Raw genomic sequence first — 23,586 nt, 5'->3', positions numbered from 1 at the left:
CCAATGAAATGACTTGCATGAAGTCAACAACAGCCAATAGAAAACAGCATTTTCTGCATATTTATTACCATGAATAAGAACCTTAATAAGCTGTTCCAGAAAACCATATATGTCCAGGTGGTCAGGGACTTGTGGTTTTTCATAAATTTTTCACATAAAAGGATATTAAATAATGTCGTAACACTTTCAAGAAATCTAACATTTTTGGCTGTATGAAATATTTCAATTCCGCGATAAAGTTCATAATTGATATTTGCACATTTAAATTGTGATTTGTAAAAGATACACTATCTGATGATCCATACGTACACGTTTCTGAAGACGGTTGTTGTGAAATCTACTACTCAAGAGTCAAATTGTGTGCATCTGTTGAAATGGCCAAAGACATTATTGCGTAAAGACATGTTTTGAGAACAAAAGTCTGTTGTGTGCCGCTCAGTGCCAACAAGCAACAGGTGACCAAATAATCACTCCGATCACCAGTCCAAATGAGTATCTGACCAAACCAGAAGCGGAAGGTTGTCTGAGGTAGACTGTTCCACGCTTCTGTGAGAGCATTGCCGAGAAGGACGGCGTGAGAGGGAGATCTTCAGATCGTTCAACACGTGTTCGATAAGGTGGGGTTAGGTCACCGGGCTGGCCACTCCCATGCAGACAAACATGGTCTCCTGCTTTATGTTGGCATCAACGACCCTGGCATGTTTGGGTCGTGCGTTATCGTCAATGAGGATGAAGTCCGGTCCGATTGTACCCGCATACGGCCTCTCACGTTCACATCCAGAATGTCGTGCCTGTTGCGCACACCTGTCGTGTCCCGCTGTAGGACATGGAGATCGTTTCTTCCAGCTCCACTGATCCCACCCCAAACCATGATTGAGTCCCCTCCACACTGGTCATGTTTGGCTATGTTGGAATCCTGAAATCTCTCTCCTTGTCAACGCCACAGTTGGGGACCATAATCTGTGAAGTCTAGACGGTATCTCGATTCATCAGCGAAAATGTACATGAGCCCATTCCACGTCTATTCAATTGAAGTGATCATCGCTGTCTTCCCGCTGTGTGCTCGGACACTGTCGACCAGCTTGCTCTCACTGTGTAGCTGATCCAAACGTCTGGTACCGAGTCCATGCCCTGCTGCACACTTTGACACCGAAGACGTTTGCAACGTTACGTTCTATCGCTCCAGTTTCAAGCATGCCTATGAATCTGTCTTATTCTTTTCAAACTTCTTCAAACTCAACGACTGTTTTGAGGTTGAGTCATGTTGTTCTTTTTCTTCACATTTTGGAGCAGAAATTTCTTTTCTTCTGAAAAGAGAGCTGCGATTTTTTAACTGCCCATTTCAAATTCAACCTATGGAAAGAATGTTAAAGTTTCTCACTGTTTACTGGAACATAACACCTTGACAGATGTAGGTTATTTTTTAAACGGAATGAAAATAGCAGTATAATAAAGAATGATTATATAATAAAAGACCATACTTAAGATCCAGCGACGTAATTAGGTATTAATTGACTTTAAAAGATAACACTGGGGATTAAGTGTCTTGCCCTAAATACTTAAGGCATATCTTCAGCAAAGATGACATCCGTGTCGATCCTTCAAAAATAGATTTAGTCACTCAGACACGTGTGTCAATTCTTAGATTTGGTCTTGTATTATCACAAATTTGTGGCAAACCTTTCTGGCATCTCCTTCCCTCTATACAACCTTCTGGAAAAAAAGACAATGCCAACAGGCATTCAAGAAGCTAAAGCAAGCCCTTCTAACAGCCCCCATCCTGGCATATCCCGACCAAAAAAACCCTTCATCCTCACAACTGATGCATCTCAAACTGCAATAGGGTACATTTTAGGTCAACTTGATTCTCATGGCGTAACTTGAAATGATGTTGTTAATTCGTGTCTTTTGACCATACAAGTATCTTCCTGTTCTGTTTTAAGGAACAAGCCATGTTGATTGGTAACGCTTCGTTGCTCGTCATTTTCCAAGTAAAGGTATATGATGCTTAATGGTCATTTCCCATCACAGTCAACAACTTTTATGGCCACTTGAAATGAAAGATTTGAAATGATTATTAACGAATAAGGGTTACAGGCATACTGTCTCTCATAGTCATGTCTCTGTCAAAGATAATGGCTTTGCTCACGAATTATTCTGTATTGATAAGGATGGCCATATTTTATGGAGTTATTTTCTTTCACTGCATGAGTTGACTTTCGAAGTCTACATATTAGTTAGGACAAAATATACCTTATATGGTTTCATTTATCTTGTAATGTGATAGGAAGTTAAAATTGAATATTTCTGGAGCAGAAGTATAATACCTTCTGTCAGCGGATCCTATCACGACTCAGGGACACAACTCATTCGGAGACCGGGGGGCACGGGTGGCCCAGTCGTCTGAGGCGCCGCGATTCGCTGTGCAGAGTTGCGTCCCTTGGGCACGCCAGAAACCTATGATTGTGGGTTCGAATCCCGGTTCGCCCCGATTATGTTTCTAGGTTTGTCAGCACCATACCCGTGCTCGTGGGTTTCACCGAAGTGGTAAACGTCTGAGATCTGCATCACTTCGGGCTTTCCTCCCACATTAAGCTGACACGCCGTGATATAACTGGAATACTGTTAAAAGCGGCGTTAAACCCAACTCACTCACTCACTCACTCACTCACTCACTCATTCGTAGACCACTCGGACATCCGTGATCTGCAGATCTCTCAAAGTACCAGCGACAAACGTCTGAGTGTAGGGAAGGAAGACACCAGCAACCCGGTATGCCCAGGTATAACAGTATATTCCTGGGGAGAATAAAGAAATAAATAGGGTAACAGATAAAAACGCTTGAGATCAGGATATCAAACCGATAAAAACGATATCTGTTGGGGGTCATATGAGGATAGAGATGCAAATATCAAATGTCAAGTAGGGACTACTTTCAGAGTTTGTAAACAAACATGGCGTCGCCATTGTCTTTCACCGATCGAGTCAGAATTAACCATCCGAAATCTGGAGAAACTACTGGGATAATCACTCTCATTATCAAAGAATAGTCTAAATACTGAAAATCAGTGTCTAACTGTGACATAGCTAAGGCAACTTACAAGTTTTGGCTTTGGATATATGAATTGCGAAACAATTTTTCCAGGACACTAGCCAAGCGGAATCTGTTTCCATATCTGTGCTTGTAGACCTATGCGGCTTGGAACCTTTTCCACAAATTTAAACAGTTTGATTCGGCCGAAGTATTTCGAATTGTTACCTTGTTTCATTTTGTCGCTATGTGACCACCTGACTGCATTTCGTAACGTATTCTAACATGACATTGAAGAATGCTTGATTCTGATTGGTTAAAAAGAGGTTTCCTTTTTGCTAGGGAAACCCCTTTCAAATATATTAAGCCTTTTAACACATAAAGTGCATATGAATATATATCGATACATAAAAAATGGCTGCCGATCGGTCACCCCCATATGAAATGTAAAACGTATCTATATTTCCTCTATAACACATTGGGTCTGTAATACACACCGAGTCGACGGCTGTCGACTTGCCAAACATTATAGTGAGTGAGTGAGTGAGTTGGGTTTTACGCCGCTTTTAACAGTATTCCAGTTATATCACGGCGTGTCAGCTTAATGTGGGAGGAAAGCCCGAAGTGATGCAGGTCTCAGACGTTTACCACTTCGGTGAAACCCACGAGCACGGGTATTGTGCTGACAAACCTTGAAACATAATCGGGGTGAAGCGGGATTCGAACCCAACAACCATAGGTTTCTGGCGTGCCCAAGGGACGCAACTCTGCACAGCGAATCGCGGCGCCTTAGACGACTGGGCCACCCGTGCCCCCCAAACATTATAGACTTGCATGGGCTGTATTGGATATATTTGTTTCAGGGTCTGTATGACAAACTATACCAGCAGGCTCATTCCTAGTAAATCTACAGGTTAATGTTGAACCACATCATAGATAGGGGTTGTAATATTGCTTCCTGTAACTTGTCTGCTGAGTCACGGAGAATGTAAACATTGGCAGCCATAACGACTGTTGTGATGTGTGATAACCGTGATGAAGGTCAAGTTCTGCCACAGTCAAGTTCAGGGTGGAGAGATCTTCTTTTTTTCATTTACTGGAGGTAATTGCTAACTAACTAATAACACTTACACATGTAAAATAAATAATAGAATATTAATTTTAAAAAGTGTTTAAAAATATTCGTTTAGCATTTTAAAAACTATTTCAACAACCTGTCGATGTGTATTTGTCGTCATTCACTTGTTGCTCAGTTAATGAATTTATTACAAGTATAATGGTAGCACCACTCAGATTACCGGATAAAGGTTTTCTTGGGTCTGGGGTAATTATTTAATCTAAGTCCAGGTTTGAAGTGAGGTGAAATGTGTGTTATACATTGTACACGTAGCAGCCCAGCGAGAGATGAATGATCAGTTGATTTGCTTTTTTGAAAATCATTGGATTATTCCTAGCCATCAAAGGATCAACCGAAAATACGTTGATTGGGTAATCACTGTTATCTTACACAGTGTCAAAAGTAAGTATCATGGCGTGGAGTGCCGATGTAAAAACAACATACTTTGTTCAAAGGGTTAAACGATAATACGTTGATTGATTGCTCATTGTTATGGATTTTTTTTAAGAACCGTGGACATTGTGAAAATAGTTGTCACGTGGGCTTTCTGAAACTGACCTTTGAGACCAAGTGCTCAGTTGAGAAACGAATACGGGTTATGACATCCCGAAATGATATTTTAGAATATTTGATTGTTACGGAGACACGCGACATCGAATAAGTTTCTTTGTACAGCTGGAGACGTGTGGGATATTGTTCCTTTATGTGGACATTCACGGATACATTCCTCGAACAAGGAAGCTGCCTAAAATTATACGTATAACTTTGGTAGGTTGTAATTATGATATTTGCATTTTGTTCTCATTCATTTGCTGTAGTGTCATAGCGACTGATTTACGACTACCATTGTCTGAAGTACATTTGACTCCAAAGGCTAATTACCTTGTAGCCATGTCTCCATAGCTTAATTGTCATAACGTTTTAGGCGCTAATCCCCGTTGTTAATCCTCACCAACATTTCATTGTATATTGACTGACAGCCAACCTGAACTACTATATCACTTCCCGTAAATTACTGTTATTTATAGTATGACATTTATTGCCTTAATTGTTCAGCTGTGTCGGTTCATCACCCCCAGAAATCCCATGTCCAGAGCAACATCATTGTCTGTCCATTGTTGTTCATTACTATATATGTGCTACCATTACACTGTTACGACGGTGTTAGTCAAGCTTGGTATTCCGAGTGCCATCTTCCCGAGGCAAGTGAGTTAACTGACTATAAAAGTCCAGTTTCCACCCTTGCCGAACTAGGCTGGTATTATGGAGTTACATTTTGGCTGGACTAACGAGTCTATGCATAGTCCAATCAAAATCGCGCACCGAAATCGAAATCCGGTTCGTAAAGTGTCACGCAGATTTCGGTCGACTGCAGTATTTGCAAAGCATGTGCACCGCTAACTCGTTGTCAACAGATATTTTCTAAATATTTTCATGCTTTTAATCAAGGTGCTCACGTGATTTGATGCACTTCGCGATGTAAGACTCGTTTTATCACAATATAGATCTTGATTATCAATCAGATCGTCTTGACTGGGCGCCACCGTTTTGTTTGAAGTAAATGCAAGTGATACGAGAGGTAGAATCTGATTGGTAAATAGGAGAGGCATAGTAAGGACAAACCTCGTAATTGCCACTGGTGGCGCTACGATCGAGCCCAGGAATTCCAGCCAAGTTCGGCAAGGGTGGAAACTGGACTTTTAAAGTCAGTTAACTCTCTTGCCTCGGGAAGATGTCAGAGTGCTGGTGTAGGGACGACCTTGAGCAGGATGTGCCGCTCGTAGGAAACGTCCTGAGGTTGAGCTGGAGCTCCGCTCACCTCATGTATGCCTGAGCCATGTTTGTGTTGTCAGAGCAGGTATTCCGCTCAATTGTGCAATTGTTGTTTATTGTTTACATGTTGTGCATAAATCGTTCCGGGACAGTGATGCCGATTTTGTGTTTTATTCCCCCAAGAGCTAATTCCCGTCAACATGCGCGTTGACAGTAGCATTAAACAAATTCATTCTTATTCCCCTACGTCTTTGTTGGGAAGTTTTTCGATGCGTGATAGACATTGTTTTCACAAGTCTTTTCCTTTGTAAGCGTGTATATGTTAAGTCAATGTGTAAAACATGATTCACTCAGGCAATTTATCAAATGTCAAAATATTTCAGTCATTTTACAAATTGACTGAAAAATCTGTCCATTTATTTACCAGATTGACCAAAATTATAAAAAATATCACAATAGAATAATTATGCTTGGATTAGAAGCTATACAAGATACAAATGTACTTTTAATCCTAACATTTTCAGTCACTTGGTGATGATATTAACCATAAAAAATGTTTGGAATTCGTTACCATAATAATACAGATGGACATTGTTCAGTCAATTTGTAAAATAACTGAATTTCTTAGTATTTAATAAATTTCCTAAGTGAAAATTGTGCACATTTTGACTGTAAAATATAAACACAATACAACAAGTAATGCTCAGGTGAAATATTTACTTTGTGTTGCAAGTCAAAAGAGTGTAAAAGAAAATCGCACAATTACCAAGCATGTGACTTATCAAAACTTCGTCACCATTACCGAAGCTACCCACCAAGATGCCAACATTTCCTTATTATTTCCAAAACTATTTTTCATTTTGTTGATCAATATGACCATGCGCCCCAAACTATCAATAAAAGTGACAAATGCGCTTACGAATTGCGAAGCAAAGGTCGCGAACTTTTCTAGATTTCTGCTATCATCCGGGTACTCACGGGTAAAAGACAATAACAAAGGCAACAACCAGTCCCAGGGAATTACTTCAGATCAGTGCCCCTTTTCAAAACTACATACAGTCGGACTCCTCATCCTGAGACGGCCACAAACTCACAGCCGCAGGAGTGCCATAATAGCGAATTATGTCCTCCCGAGCTGAAAAACCAAAACGAAAGCTAGGTTCAGTTAAGTGTCAGCCGGCGGCTGCGTTTACAAAATCACAACTTACGTCCTCTGATAGCTACACTATGTCACTAGACCTCGGCCTTTTGACAATGCGAATTCCAAGTGTTTGTAGTTTTACAGGCTGTGCTGCAAGACCACATTTAACCAATTATATGGGCCAAACAGCTGCTTTTCACGTAATACAGGTTATCTTACATCTGTACTACATCCCTCGACACTATAATGAACGAACAGGTTTCATCTAAGCATCACATGTCAAGTTTACAATCAAACATTTTCAATTAAGACAATTGCAAATGGCGGCCGCCATCTTCAATCCCGATACTGCTGCCTAACAACGACCAATTTCACATCTAATTTAACATCTTAATACTGTTAAGTGGAATAATTGTGATCTTAAATACCCTGAATGTGAAGCCTTGTGTTCATCTTGGAAGAAGGCACACTTGGAAAGATACAGCAGTGAGCGAAACGTAGAGGTCAGCGGAGCAAATGCGATCGTTTTTCTGTTGTAAACAGAAGGGACGTGGGTAACGGCAACGGTAACTACGTTACGGAGTTCGAGGACTCAGAACGAGGCTCATCGACAGCTTCCGGCGTGGTCAAGCCTAATGGCATTGCAGAGGCTGAAAACAGACGGATTTATTTCGTCTGAACACCAGGCTTAAGTTGTAACTTACAACTGAAACGTTGCATACATCAGTTTAGAGTTTGAAAAACGTGCTGGTGAAACTGGGTGTTTTTCGTGCCTCCATTACTCGGAACAGGGCGAATTTTGTTCATTTTCATATGGATCATCACTTGTAGACATTAACCTTAAACGTCTGCTGGGCCGAATAGCGATACCATATAAGAACTCTCTGTTATGCTAGCCTTCACAATACCTTTTACATTCGACAAACTGACACGGGCTAATGGGCTAGTAAGAATGTGAGGGAGACTAGATATATTTTCAGCTACGGATGCAAAACCAGGTATAAACTATGAGCCTAAATAAAACTTTTGATTAACAAAAACACACCTTGCAACAATTTATTTTTTGTGGCCGACATGTTCTTTTTGTTCAACAGTCTGAAGCATGATTATTTTTCAATCAATTTCTGAGACAATTTATTTTTTTCTGATAAAATCCTTCCCACCCACACACTCACAGTCAGAGAAATCCAATTGTCCGTTCCATTTTGAAAACGCTGATGTGGACGTACAGGGGACGAATTCAGACCCCTTCTATCATTTCTGTATTTTTGTAGAATGCCAGATACGAATATTACGTCATATTTGTATTAATCTACTCTTGCATACAAGTAGGTGTCAACATAGGCTTTTTACTTGCACCTGGCGACAGCCTATGTATAAAAGCATGCCCTCTGCTTTTTCTGAAGATCACGGGCCAAAGGAACAGCAGTGAAGTCGATTTCTGGAAGGCCACAATGAAGAGACGAGTGGAATCCAATATTGTCTGGGGCGAAGGGAGATCACTCTCAATCCCTTGTCCGACTATCGGTATTAGATGGTGAAGTGCTCGTAATATATCCTATTTGGCGACACTTGTGTTTTAGAGAAGAACGGCAATTCTCGATTCGAACTCCATCAATAGGAAGCCACAATCATTGTTTCATTAGAAACGATTAGCTAGTTTATTGGAATATTAAAATTCTTCAATAACAAAGTGTCCAAGAGAGCTATCCTCGGAAAATATCCCCTGTCACAATTGTCGCCACATAAAAATTTAGAAGTGTCAAATCTTAAGGTAGCCCCGACTATTCAGAAATCTTCTGCTGAGTACAGATCATGAAATTGGGACACAGCAGAACAGCAATATAGGGGCAACATTCACTGATTAACTTTATCCATATGAATTTATGTCTCATGTTCGGGAACCTTGAGATTTGGCCAGATGCCTATATTGCGATGCTGCTGTCGCCCAGATATTATTAGCTGTAAGGATGAAACACTGTAGACAAAACAGACAACTTGTGTATACATTACAGAAACATTTATTCAGATAACAGAAAGCCGAAAGTAATTTGCCTCAAGAGAGATCCAAAAACGGGCCAAAATTGTATAGAACGTATAGTCTTGTGCGATTCTAATAAGCCAAGAGGTTTGCCGAAACGAAAGTGAAAGTTGGGCCAAAATGTATGTGCCTAAAAATACGCCAAAATGCGCAAACAGCGATTATGTGGAAAGGTACTCTCTCTCTGTCTCTCTCTCTCTTATACAGACATATATGTACTCGTTAATTCACTCTAACTCTCATCTCTAACATACATACCCTCTTCCTCTCACACACACATACATACATACTCATTCAGTCAGTCACACACACACACACACACACACACTAGCACACTAACACTACTAACACATGCTCATTCAATCTTTCATTTACTCTCACATACGCACACATACATACCCACATGCTCATTCAATCACTCACTCGAACACATTCAGACATTAAAAGGATAAGGAGTCTAAGAGAAGATCTTCCTAAAGAAGGCAGCAGCTCTCGTCAGCGCCTTTCTAAAGGGATGAATCTCTCTGTCATCCACAAAGCTGTGGTCGTCCTCGTCCTCGTACACCCAGTAGTCACTGTCATCGTCGTCACTTAGGGCATGGTAGTGATCAGCGTGGTTAATGGTGACGGGGGCAGGGAGCGTCTCACCGTAGACAGGGCGGGCCCAGAACGGAGTGAAGGGGGTCGGGACAACGGGAAGGGGACACAGCCAGGGAACGCTACACATCGAGGGGGTGGAGGGAGGGACAAAGGAAGGCATGTGAGACAGAATACGGGATACGTTTGCAAAGAAAACGAATCACAGTTTATTATAGGGACTGGGCAGACTCAATGTACAATAAAACAGGGGCTATAATAGAAGGAAGAAGTGACAGGGAGGGCATGTAAAACTACATACACAGTCGGACTCCTCATCCTGAGACGGCCACAAACTCACAGCCGCAGGAGTGCCATAATAGCGAATTATGTCCTCCCGAGCTGAAAAAGAAAAACGAAAGCTAGGTTCAGTTAAATGTACGCCGGCGGCTGCGTTTACAAAATCACAACTTACGTCTTCTGATAGCTACACTATGTCACTAGACCTCGGCCTTTTGACAATGCGAATTCCAAGTGTTTGTAGTTTTACAGGCTGTGCTGCAAGACCACATTTAACCAATAAAATGGGCCAAACAGCTGCTTTTCACGTAATACAGGTTATCTTACATCTGTACTACATCCCTCGACACTATAATGAACGAACAGGTTTCATCTAAGCATCACATGTCAAGTTTACAATCAAACATTTTCAATTAAGACAATTGCAAATGGCGGCCGCCATAGTAGTATAGAACGGGTCGCCAGCAACCCCCTTTTTGTTGAGGGAGGTTGAGGGAAAATAGGGAAGGTGATTGGTTGATCCAAGTCACGTGATCGGATAGGATGACTCATGCATCAACAGCGCGTCACAGGTGAGGGGGGAATGAAAGGTGTGTGTTTATAAGGCAGAAAAGAATTCATAAGAAAACAAAAGTAAAGGGTATTGAATAGAGCTATGTGTATGGCGTGCTACCCTAAATAGACAAACCGTACCCGTCAGCCCAGTTTGAATTGAGCGCGCTTGACAACTCACGTGACCACATATTTGTATAGAAGGCGTTCAGCCCTGTCCCGACTTGCATAGTTGATGTTTCAATGCTAGCTTTTCCATTTAACGCGATGACAAATAAGCCCTACGGTTTGAGTTTTAACCGTGTAACATGATGTGCACATTTTTACTTCAGAACGTGCTATTTTGAAAATAGATAGAAAACTGATAAGTACATGTACCAGTGTGACGGCACGAAGCTAGGTTTGTTGGGAAAGTGATGGAAGCAATCTATAGGACATTTTCATGTTTACAATACTCACCCTTAATTCGAAGAGAGAACAGAGTTTATCATGGAAAATTGTTTGACGAGGAAAATGTTTTATTGGAAATATAGGTTTATTCATAGCTAATGTATAGCAGAGAGACTAAGCGACCGGCCGCCCATAACAATGTCAACATACACTACCCCGGCCTTACAATTAATGTTAACATAACAGCCTTGCCTGAAGCTTCCCATTCATAAATTGTGTGACCAGTGTCCCGTATTTATGATACGTTAGGGAACATGTGTTGTACATTTGTTATTTTAAAAGGGAGTTATTTCAGAGAGGATATATATGGGTATCCCCCCTCATTAAACCTTTCTTTCGTTGGTGTCTATTAAGCGTATCCGGTATTTAATACATTTGAATGATGTAGGAAAGTATGTGCGTGAAGATGTTGTACCTATATCCGAACACGAATGTATGACACCTTTCAATAGATCAATTACGGTTCTAACCACGACACGCAACGTGACTATGAGCGTGGTTAGCAGTTCATATTTATAAACACATCGTGAATGACAGATTTCTGATGAATGAACTCGCCCGCACACATGTCTATAGGGTTATGTTCGCCCGAACTGTAAACAGTGACACATTGATAACAGGAAGGGTGCGTGGAATGCACTCGTCCTTGTAAGGGTAAAATACGCGTTTTAAACTCACCATTTAAATGATGACATTACTTTTTAGATGTATTGGTATCAGTGAGTGAGTGAATTTAGTTTTACGCCACACTCGGCCTTATTCCAGCTCTAGGACGGTGGTCTGTCAATAAACGAGCTTGGACCAGACAATCCAGTGATCAACAGCATGAGCAGCGAAATGTGCAACTAGGAACCGATGGCACGTGTCATCCGAGTCCACCCGCTAACGCCACCGCCGCCGCAAGCACATCCGCCGCCGCCGCTGGCCAGTGGACTTGCGGCGGCGGGTGGGCTTGTAATGGCGAGTGGACTTGCGGCGGCGGTAGCGGATGGGCTTGCGGCGGCGGCGGCGTTAGCGGGTGGGCTTGTAATGGCGAGTGGACTTGCGGCGACGGCGGGTGGGCTTGTAACGGTGGCGGCGGCGTTAGCGGGTGGGCTTGTAATGGCGAGTGGGCTTGCGGCGGCGGTAGCGGATGGGCTTGCGGCGGCGGCGGCGTTAGCGGGTGGGCTTGTAATGGCGAGTGGACTTGCGGCGACGGCGGGTGGGCTTGTAACGGTGGCGGTATGCTATGTTTATTTCTCCTGTGTCGTAACATGACATCTCTCCTTGAAAACATTTTTTCACAGTCCGGACAGGTGGCAACCCCCATGGTGATCCAATACGGTGTGCGATTAGAGGGTATGAAGCTTTCTTTTATACCCTTGACTCTGGGGATCCATTGGTCAGTCTCGCCGACTCGGATGACACGTGCCATCGGTTCCTAGTTGCTCATTTCGCTGCTCATGCTGTTGATCACTGGATTGTCTGGTCCAAGCTCGTTTATTGACAGACCACCGTCCTAGAGCTGGAATAAGGCCGAGTGTGGCGTAAAACTAAATTCACTCACTCACTGATACCAATACATCTAAAAAGTAATGTCATCATTTAAATGGTGAGTTTAAAACGCGTATTTTACCCTTACAAGGACGAGTGCATTCCACGCACCCTTCCTGTTATCAATGTGTCACTGTTTACAGTTCGGGCGAACATAACCCTATAGACATGTGTGCGGGCGAGTTCATTCATCAGAAATCTGTCATTCACGATGTGTTTATAAATATGAACTGCTAACCACGCTCATAGTCACGTTGCGTGTCGTGGTTAGAACCGTAATTGATCTATTGAAAGGTGTCATACATTCGTGTTCGGATATAGGTACAACATCTTCACGCACATACTTTCCTACATCATTCAAATGTATTAAATACCGGATACGCTTAATAGACACCAACGAAAGAAAGGTTTAATGAGGGGGGATACCCATATATATCCTCTCTGAAATAACTCCCTTTTAAAATAACAAATGTACAACACATGTTCCCTAACGTATCATAAATACGGGACACTGGTCACACAATTTATGAATGGGAAGCTTCAGGCAAGGCTGTTATGTTAACATTAATTGTAAGGCCGGGGTAGTGTATGTTGACATTGTTATGGGCGGCCGGTCGCTTAGTCTCTCTGCTATACATTAGCTATGAATAAACCTATATTTCCAATAAAACATTTTCCTCGTCAAACAATTTTCCATGATAAACTCTGTTCTCTCTTCGAATTAAGGGTGAGTATTGTAAACATGAAAATGTCCTATAGATTGCTTCCATCACTTTCCCAACAAACCTAGCTTCGTGCCGTCACACTGGTACATGTACTTATCAGTTTTCTATCTATTTTCAAAATAGCACGTTCTGAAGTAAAAATGTGCACATCATGTTACACGGTTAAAACTCAAACCGTAGGGCTTATTTGTCATCGCGTTAAATGGAAAAGCTAGCATTGAAACATCAACTATGCAAGTCGGGACAGGGCTGAACGCCTTCTATACAAATATGTGGTCACGTGAGTTGTCAAGCGCGCTCAATTCAAACTGGGCTGACGGGTACGGTTTGTCTATTTAGGGTAGCACGCCATACACATAGCTCTATTCAATACCCTTTACTTTTGTTTTCTTATGAATTCTTTTCTGCCTTATAAACACACACCTTTCATTCCCCCCTCACCTGTGACGCGCTGTTGATGCATGAGTCATCCTATCCGATCACGTGACTTGGATCAACCAATCACCTTCCCTATTTTCCCTCAACCTCCCTCAACCAAAAGGGGGTTGCTGGCGACCCGTTCTATACTACTCGCCATCTTCAATCCCGATACTGCTGCCTAACAACGACCAATTTCACATCTAAATTAACATCAGAATACTGTTAAGTGGAATAATTGTGATCTTAAATACCTTGAATGTGAAGCCTTGTGTTCATCTTGGAAGAAGGCACACTTGGAAAGATACAGCAGTGAGTGAAACGTAGAGGTCAGCGGAGCAAATGCGATCGTTTTTCTGTTGTAAACAGAAGGGACGTGGGTAACGGCAACGGTAACTACGTTACGGAGTTCGAGGACTCAGAACGAGGCTCATCGACAGCTTCCGGCGTGGTCAAGCCTAATGGCATTGCAGAGGCTGAAAACAGACGGATTTATTTCGTCTGAACACCAGGCTTAAGTTGTAACTTACAACTGAAACGTTGCATACATCAGTTTAGAGTTTGAAAAACGTGCTGGTGAAACTGGGTGTTTTTCGTGCCACCATTACTCGGAACAGGGCGAATTTTGTTCATTTTCATATGGATCATCACTTGTAGACATTAACCCTAAACGTTTGCTAGGTCGAATAGCGATACCATATAAAACCCCTCTGTTATGATAGCCTTCACAATTCCTTTTACATTCGCCAAACTGACACGGGCTAGTGGGCAAGTAAGAATGTGAGGGAGACTAGATATTTTTTCAGCTACGGATGCAAAACCAGGTATAAACTATGAGCCTAAATAAAACTTTTGTTTAAAAAAAACACACCTTGCAACAATTTATTTTTGGTGGCCGACATGTTCTTTTTGTTCAACAGTCTGAAGCATGATTATTTTTCAATCAATTTCTGAGACAATTTATTTTTTTCTGATAAAATCCTTCCCACCCACACACTCACAGTCAGAGAAATCCAATTGTCCGTTCCATTTTGAAAACGCTGATGTGGACGTACAGGGGACGAATTCAGACCCCTTCTATCATTTCTGTATTTTTGTAGAATGCCAGATACGAATATTACATCATATTTGTATTAATCTACTCTTGCATACAAGTAGGTGTCAACATAGGCTTTTTACTTGCACCTGGCGACAGCCTATGTATAAAAGCATGCCCTCTGCTTTTTCTGAAGATTACGGGCCAAAGGAACAGCAGTGAAGTCGATTTCTGGAAGGCCACAATGAAGAGACGAGTGGAATCCAATATTGTCTGGGGCGAAGTGAGATCACTCTCAATCCCTTGTCCGACTACCGGTATTAGATGGTGAAGTGCTCGTAATATATCCTATGTGGCGACACTTGTGTTTTAGAGAAGAAAGGCAATTCTCGATTCGAACTCCATCAATAGGAAGCCACAATCATTGTTTCATTAGAAACGATTAGCTAGTTTATTGGAATATTAAAATTCTTCAATAACAAAGTGTCCAAGACAGCTATCCTCGGAAAATATCCCCTGTCACAATTGTCGCCACATAAAAATTTAGAAGTGTCAAATCTTAAGGTAGCCCCACCTATTCGGAAATCTTCTGCTGAGTACAGATCATGAAATTGGGACACAGCAGAACAGCAATATAGGGGCAACTTTCACTGATTAACAATATCCATATGAATTTATGTCTCATGTTCGGGAACCTTGGGATTTAGCCAGATGCCTATATTGCGATGCTGCTGTCGCCCAGATATTATTAGCTGTAAGTATGAAACACTGTAGACAAAACAGACAACTTGTGTATACATTACAGAAACATTTATTCAGATAACAGAAAGCCGAAAGTAATTTGCCTCAAGAGAGATCCAAAAACGGGCCAAAATTGTATAGAACGTATAGTCTTGTGCGATTCTAATAAACCAAGAGGTTTGCCGAAACTAAAGTGAAAGTTGGGCCAAAATGTATGTGCCTAAAAATACGCCAAAATGCGCAAAGAGCGGTTATGTGGAAAGGTACTCTCTCTCTCTCTCTCTCTCTCTCTCTCTCTTATACAGACACATATGTACTCGTTAATTCACTCTAACTCTCATCTCTAACATACATACCCTCTTCCTCTTACACACACATACATACATACTCATTCAGTCAGTCACACACACACACTAACACTAACACTAAACACACTAGCACACTCACACTTACACATGCTCATTCAATCTTTCATTTACTCTCACATACATACACACATGCTCATTCACTCACTCACTCGAACACATTCAGACATTAAAAGGATAAGGAGTCTAAGAGAAGATCTTCCTAAAGAAGGCAGCAGCTCTCGTCAGCGCCTTTCTAAAGGGATGAATCTCTCTGTCATCAACAAAGCTGTGGTCGTCCTCGTCCTCGTACACCCAGTAGTCACTGTCATCGTCGTCACTTGGGGCAGGGTAGTGATCAGCGTGGTTAATGGTGACGGGGGCAGGGAGCGTCTCACCGTAGACAGGGCGGGCCCAGAACGGAGTGAAGACGCTCAGGGGGTCGGGACAACGGGAAGGGGACACAGCCAGGGAACGCTACACATCGAGGGGGTGGAGGGAGCGACAAAGGAAGGCATGTGAGACAGAATACGGGATACGTTTGCAAAGAAAACGAATCACAGTTTATTATAGGGACTGGGCAGACTTAATGTACAATAAAACAGGGGCTATAATAGAAGGAAGAAGTGACAGGGAGGGCATGTAAAACTACATACACAGTCGGACTCCTCATCCTGAGACGGCCACAAACTCACAGCCGCAGGAGTGCCATAATAGCGAATTATGTCCTCCCGAGCTGAAAAAGAAAAACGAAAGCTAGGTTCAGTTAAATGTACGCCGGCGGCTGCGTTTACAAAATCACAACTTACGTCTTCTGATAGCTACAATATGTCACTAGACCTCGGCCTTTTGACAATGCGAATTCCAAGTGTTTGTAGTTTTACAGGCTGTGCTGCAAGACCACATTTAACCAATAAAATGGGCCAAACAGCTGCTTTTCACGTAATACAGGTTATCTTACATCTGTACTACATCCCTCGACACTATAATGAACGAACAGGTTTCATCTAAGCATCACATGTCAAGTTTACAATCAAACATTTTCAATTAAGACAATTGCATATGGCGGCCGCCATCTTCAATCCCGATACTGCTGCCTAACAACGACCAATTTCACATCTAATTTAACATCTTAATACTGTTAAGTGGAATAATTGTGATCTTAAATACCTTGAATGTGAAGCCTTGTGTTCATCTTGGAAGAAGGCACACTTGGAAAGATACAGCAGTGAGCGAAACGTAGAGGTCAGCGGAGCAAATGCGATCGTTTTTCTGTTGTAAACAGAAGGGACGTGGGTAACGGCAACGGTAACTACGTTACGGAGTTCGAGGACTCAGAACGAGGCTCATCGACAGCTTCCGGCGTGGTCAAGCCTAATGGCATTGCAGAGGCTGAAAACAGACGGATTTATTTCGTCTGAACACCAGGCTTAAGTTGTAACTTACAACTGAAACGTTGCATACATCAGTTTAGAGTTTGAAAAACGTGCTGGTGAAGCTGGGTGTTTTTCGTGCCTCCATTACTCGAAACAGGGCGAATTTTGTTCATTTTCATATGGATCATCACTTGTAGACATTAACCTTAAACGTTTGCTGGGCCGAATAGTGATACCATATAAGAACCCTCTGTTATGCTAGCCTTCACAATACCTTTTACATTCGACAAACTGACACGGGCTAGTGGGCTAGTAAGAATGTGAGGGAGACTAGATATTTTTTCAGCTACGGATGCAAAACCAGGTATAAACTATGAGCCTAAATAAAACTTTTGTTTAACAAAAACACACCTTGCAACAATTTATTTTTGGTTGCCCACATGTTCTTTTTGTTCAACAGTTTGAAGCATAATTATTTTTCAATCAATTTCTGAGACAATTTATTTTTTTCTGATAAAATCCTTCCCACCCACACACTCACAGTCAGAGAAATCCAATTGTCCGTTCCATTTTGAAAACGCTGATGTGGACGTACAGGGGACGAATTCAGACCCCTTCTATCATTTATGTATTTTTGTAGAATGCCAAATACGAATATTACGTCATATTTGTATTAATCTACTCTTGCATACAAGTAGGTGTCAACATAGGCTTTTTACTTGCACCTGGCGACAGCCTATGTATAAAAGCATGCCCTCTGCTTTTTCTGAAGATCACGGGCCAAAGGAACAGCAGTGAAGTCAATTTTTGGAAGGCCACAATGAAGAGACGAGTGGAATCCAATATTGTCTGGGGCGAAGGGAGATCACTCTCAATCCCTTGTCCGACTACCGGTATTAGATGGTGAAGTGCTCGTAATATATCCTATGTGGCGACACTTGTGTTTTAGAGAAGAAAGGCAATTCTCGATTCGAACTCCATCAATAGGAAGCCACAATCATTGTTTCATTAGAAACGATTAGCTAGTTTATTGGAATATTAAAATTCTTCAATAACAAAGTGTCCAAGAGAGCTATCCTCGGAAAATATCCCGTGTCACAATTGTCGCCATATAAAAATTTAGAAGTGTCAAATCTTAAGGTAGCCCCACCTATTCAGAAATCTTCTGCTGAGTACAGATCATGAAATTGGGACACAGCAGAACAGCAAAATAGGGGCAACTTTCACTGATTAACAATATCCATATGAATTTATGTCTCATGTTCGGGAACCTTGGGATTTGGCCAGATGCCTATATTGCGATGCTGCTGTCGCCCAAATATTATTAGCTGTAAGTATGAAACACTGTAGACAAAACAGACAACTTGTGTATACATTACAGAAACATTTATTCAGATAACAGAAAGCCGAAAGTAATATGCCTCAAAAGAGATCCAAAAAACGGGCCAAAATTGTATAGAACGTATAGTCTTGTGCGATTCTAATAAACCAAGAGGTTTGCCGAAACGAAAGTGAAAGTTGGGCCAAAATGTATGTGCCTAAAAATACGCCAAAATGCGCAAAGAGCGGTTATGTGGAAAGGTACTCTCTCTCTCTCTCTCTCTCTCTCTCTCTCTCTCTCTCTTATACAGACATATATGTACTCGTTAATTAACTCTAACTCTCATCTCTAACATACATACCCTCTTCCTCTTACACACACATACATACATACTCATTCAGTCAGTCACACACACACACACACTAACACTAACACTAACACACTAGCACACTAACACTAACACATGCTCATTCAATCTTTCATTTACTCTCACATACGCACACATACATACACACATGCTCATTCACTCACTCACTCGAACACATTCAGACATTAAAAGGATAAGGAGTCTAAGAGAAGATCTTCCTAAAGAAGGCAGCAGCTCTCGTCAGCGCCTTTCTAAAGGGATGAATCTCTCTGTCATCCACAAAGCTGTGGTCGTCCTCGTCCTCGTACACCCAGTAGTCACTGTCATCGTCGTCACTTGGGGCAGGGTAGTGATCAGCGTGGTTAATGGTGACGGGGGCAGGGAGCGTCTCACCGTAGACAGGGCGGGCCCAGAACGGAGTGAAGACGCTCAGGGGGTCGGGACAACGGGAAGGGGAAACAGCCAGGGAACGCTACACATCGAGGGGTGGAGGGAGGGACAAAGGAAGGCATGTGAGACAGAATACGGGATACGTTTGCAAAGAAAACGAATCACAGTTTATTATAGGGACTGGGCAGACTTAATGTACAATAAAACAGGGGCTATAATAGAAGGAAGAAGTGACAGGGAGGGCATGTAAAACTACATACACAGTCGGACTCCTCATCCTGAGACGGCCACAAACTCACAGCCGCAGGAGTGCCATAATAGCGAATTATGTCCTCCCGAGCTGAAAAAGAAAAACGAAAGCTAGGTTCAGTTAAATGTACGCCGGCGGCTGCGTTTACAAAATCACAACTTACGTCTTCTGATAGCTACACTATGTCACTAGACCTCGGCCTTTTGACAATGCGAATTCCAAGTGTTTGTAGTTTTACAGGCTGTGCTGCAAGACCACATTTAACCAATAAAATGGGCCAAACAGCTGCTTTTCACGTAATACAGGTTATCTTACATCTGTACTACATCGCTCGACAGGTTTCATCTAAGCAGCACGTGTGAAGTTTACAATAAAAAAAATTCAATTAAGACAATTGCAAATGGCGGCCGCCACCTTCAGTCCCGATACTGCTGCCTAACAACGACCAATTTCACATCTAATTTAACATCTTAATACTGTTAAGTGGAATAATTGTGATCTTAAATACCTTGAATGTAAAGCCTTGTGTTCATCTTGGAAGAAGGCACACTTGGAAAGATACAGCAGTGAGTGAAACGTAGAGGTCAGTGGAGCAAAAGCGATCGTTTTTCTGTTGTAAACAGAAGGGACGTGGGTAACGGCAACGGTAACTACGTTACGGAGTTCGAGGACTCAGAACGAGGCTCATCGACAGCTTCCGGCGTGGTCAAGCCTAATGGCATTGCAGAGGCTGAAAACAGACGGATTTATTTCGTCTGAACACCAGGCTTAAGTTGTAACTTACAACTGAAACGTTGCATACATCAGTTTAGAGTTTGAAAAACGTGCTGGTGAAACTGGGTGTTTTTCGTGCCTCCGTTACTCGGAACAGGGTGAATTTTGTTCATTTTCATATGGATCATCACTTGTAGACATTAACCTTAAACGTTTGCTGGGCCGAATAGTGATACCATATAAGAACCCTCTGTTATGCTAGCCTTCACAATACCTTTTACATTCGACAAACTGACACGGGCTAGTGGGCTAGTAAGAATGTGAGGGAGACTAGATATTGTTCAGCTACGGATGCAAAACCAGGTATAAACTATGAACCTAGATAAAAAAAATAATCTTTTTTGTAAAAAAAATTCTTGCAACAATTTATTTTTGGTGGCCGACATGTTCCTTTTGTTCAACAGTCTGTCGTATAATTAGTGGTGACGTCAGAACGACCTTTCATCCGACCAATCTGAGCATCGCTTACCAGATTATGAAAGTGACAGTCGGAATGTGATTTCTAATCGGGGAATTTCGAAAACTTTAACACGGGTTACGGGTTTAATGACTGAATCCATACAATCTAGACCATCTATTAGCCATTCCAGAATGTTCTTTTGCTCAAATTTGTAATCGTGAATTTGTCAAAATATGTTTCGAAGCGTAGTCGCCAATTTGAAATTAGTGCCGTAGAGCACGAGAAAGCTACCTTCTGATTGGACATTCCATTGGTCTGTCAAAGTACACGCAAGGTCAGTCTGACATGACACGTAATGGGATGTCCTCAGATCTTTGTTTAGCGGTAGCGAGAACTAAGATCTGATTTTAATGAGATTAAATCTCTGGTCATGTTCAGTTGATTACCCAGCAAATCGACTTACTAGTTAGCACTAGCGGACAGTGTTAGACATCCAGGTCGAAGACCGAGAGTATTGCCCCTTTATGTCAAGTTCTGAAGACTATGTGTAATAATGGCTGTGACAAACACTGTAGCGAGCAGTGTTTACAGTTTGTTTGTTTGTTGTTTAACACCGCGCTCAGCAATATTCCAGCTATATGACGGTGGTCTGTAAATAAGTGAGTCTTTACCAGACAATCCAGTTATTGACATCATGAGCATCGATCCACGCAATTGGGATACGATGACATGCATCAACCAAGTCAACGAGCCTGACCACCCGATCCCGTTAGTCGCCTCTTACGACAAGCATAGTCACCTTTTAGTAAGAGGCGACTAACAGGATGGGTGGTCAGGCTCGCTGACTTGGTTGATGCATGTCATCGTACATGAAATGTTGATTGGTTAGTAAGTGAGTGAGTTAATATTTAACGTCACAACCGCAATATTGCAGCCATATCGTGACGAGTGATTGGTTAGATTAACAGTAATCGGTATGAAAGACTGGCGGAACCTGTTTGTTCTCGTTTTCGGCATATTCAACCGATGTCAGAACTCATATTCAGAGAACAATACATGATGACTATTGTGATTTAATATTCTTTCTGTACTTTTTATAATTTGTCTATAACTGGTCTTCTGGGTCGGATTCCAGCCTCACGAAGATGGTTCCTGACAGTCTGGTCCGATATCCTCCTCAAACCAGGGATGCGTCAGGCAGTCTCCGTAGCTGTGGCATTGCGATGACGTAAGTGGAACAGTTGAATGTATAGCGACCCTGTGCGGGGGTGGTAACTCTTGGTCGGCCGGTTCTCGGACGGTCTGCAGTGGAATTGAACTGTGTGTATCCGTCCCAAAGGCGGCAAATGGTGCTGTGTTGGACGTTGAAGTGGCGTGCAACAGAAGACTGTGATTCCCCTCTTAGGATACGTCCTATGGCGATGCTCCGATCTATGGGCGGCCATTCGGTCAAAAAATACAAAGTTGAAAAAAAAGGACAAAAGCACGCAATTAAGGTCAAATATTACGAATAAAGAACCTAAATTAATGTCGGCAGCGCTGAGTCTCGGCATTTTCGAACTTGAAAAGTGTTGACTTTTGAATGACAAATTATTGGCTTTTGCTTGCCTTTTTATAGCCACTACCACGAGTTCCGAATGCCATATCGTGTACGTGCATTTGCTTTACAGTTTTCCTCCATGACATTTTTGAACAAGTGTGAAACAATGCCGTTTAAAACATTGCAAATCGACAATGGCTGCGTTTTTGACGCACCGTTTGTCGAATATCAGACTACCAACATCTTCCAATAACATATATCCAATATATATCCTGGATTTTTTGTGCAGTCAGGTTCAATGAACTACATAATGCGTGCGTTTCGTTTTTTTATTTTTTTGGGGGGAAGAGTGTATGTCTGAATAAAGATGAAGCTTCATTCAACTTCAGGGTACTGATCGTTTGATACATCTATCTAAATAGTTTTGGCCAGGGCAACGATAAAACAATTCACAATCAGACATTTTGTTCCCAACTCTTGAGACCTGCAGTGGGACTCGTCCCAGCCCTAGTGTAAGTGTCAAAATTGTTTAGTTATTATTTTCAAAGTTCAGAATCATATTTCCTTTGTGTGTTATCAAAGTATTAAAATATAAATCATATTTCGTTTTTGGCAAGTATTAATTCATATTTCATTTCTTCTCCATTCAAATTTATGTTTACTCATCATAATATGCCACGGGGCATAACTGCTTAGTATCGTGTATTATCTTCCATGTGGCCCTAAAAGCATGCAGCATGCATGAGAGAATGAAAGAAATGAGAAAAGGTTTTAAGGATAAAATAGTCTAAAAACAATGGTGAGTTTGCCAAATTGTGTCATATATATTATTTTATCATTATCTACATGTGTATAAATGTTTTGGAGCAGTTATTTAGTCATAAAGTGTTTTTCATCGTTTGTTTACCTTTTTCATAGTATTTCATGTCACTGAAATGTAGTCAATTTTATTAGGTTAATTCATTTATAATGTCATTATGATTATTTGCATTAATGCATCATTTGATCAAAATAGTAATTATTGTTCATTTATTTGTATTTCAGTCAATCTGAAAATAATTAGATACTAGTTAAGAAAAGAAAGACATTTATCTAAAAGGAAAAGAAAAGAATGTAAAGAAAAGAAAGAATGCAAAACAGGAAAGAATAAAGAAATCATCATTTGAGAAAGAAAGACTTCAAGTTATTACAGCATTGACATTGTTTAGACAAAGGTATGGAAGAAAAAGAAAAGGATAATGTTTTGAAAAGACTAAGGAAGATGACAGAAAAGGGTTTGCAGTATGCTAAGCAAACTAAATATAAGAAAATTAAGAGTTTATATAAACACTATATAATTACTCGAGTGAAAGTTGGTACGCTTGTATTTAGAAATTAACCAACTTCTTAAT

The 23,586-nt window shown here is 41.4% G+C and overlaps 3 long non-coding RNA genes across 3 annotated transcripts; all 3 read right to left on the bottom strand.

The window, feature by feature from the left end:
• On the bottom strand, positions 1–7,978 carry LOC124122689. Its single transcript, XR_006859198.2, has 3 exons — positions 7,491–7,978; positions 6,900–7,056; positions 1–1,307 (listed from the first exon to the last, which is right to left on the bottom strand). It is a non-coding gene; the product is annotated as an uncharacterized LOC124122689 (long non-coding RNA).
• Positions 7,979–9,874: 1,896 nt separating this feature from the next.
• LOC125384173 lies at positions 9,875–14,246 on the bottom strand. The gene is made up of 2 exons (XR_007223032.1): positions 13,911–14,246; positions 9,875–10,081 (listed from the first exon to the last, which is right to left on the bottom strand). It is a non-coding gene; the product is annotated as an uncharacterized LOC125384173 (long non-coding RNA).
• A 2,187-nt stretch (positions 14,247–16,433) lies between these two features.
• On the bottom strand, positions 16,434–17,937 carry LOC124139456. Its single transcript, XR_007223031.1, has 2 exons — positions 16,948–17,937; positions 16,434–16,513 (listed from the first exon to the last, which is right to left on the bottom strand). It is a non-coding gene; the product is annotated as an uncharacterized LOC124139456 (long non-coding RNA).
• Positions 17,938–23,586: the final 5,649 nt, after the last annotated feature.

This window comes from Haliotis rufescens, unplaced genomic scaffold, assembly GCF_023055435.1.
Source record: "Haliotis rufescens isolate VD_foot unplaced genomic scaffold, xgHalRufe1.0.p SCAF_28, whole genome shotgun sequence".
Lineage (NCBI taxonomy): Eukaryota > Metazoa > Mollusca > Gastropoda > Lepetellida > Haliotidae > Haliotis > Haliotis rufescens.
This window is presented reverse-complemented; position numbering and strand designations above follow the sequence as displayed.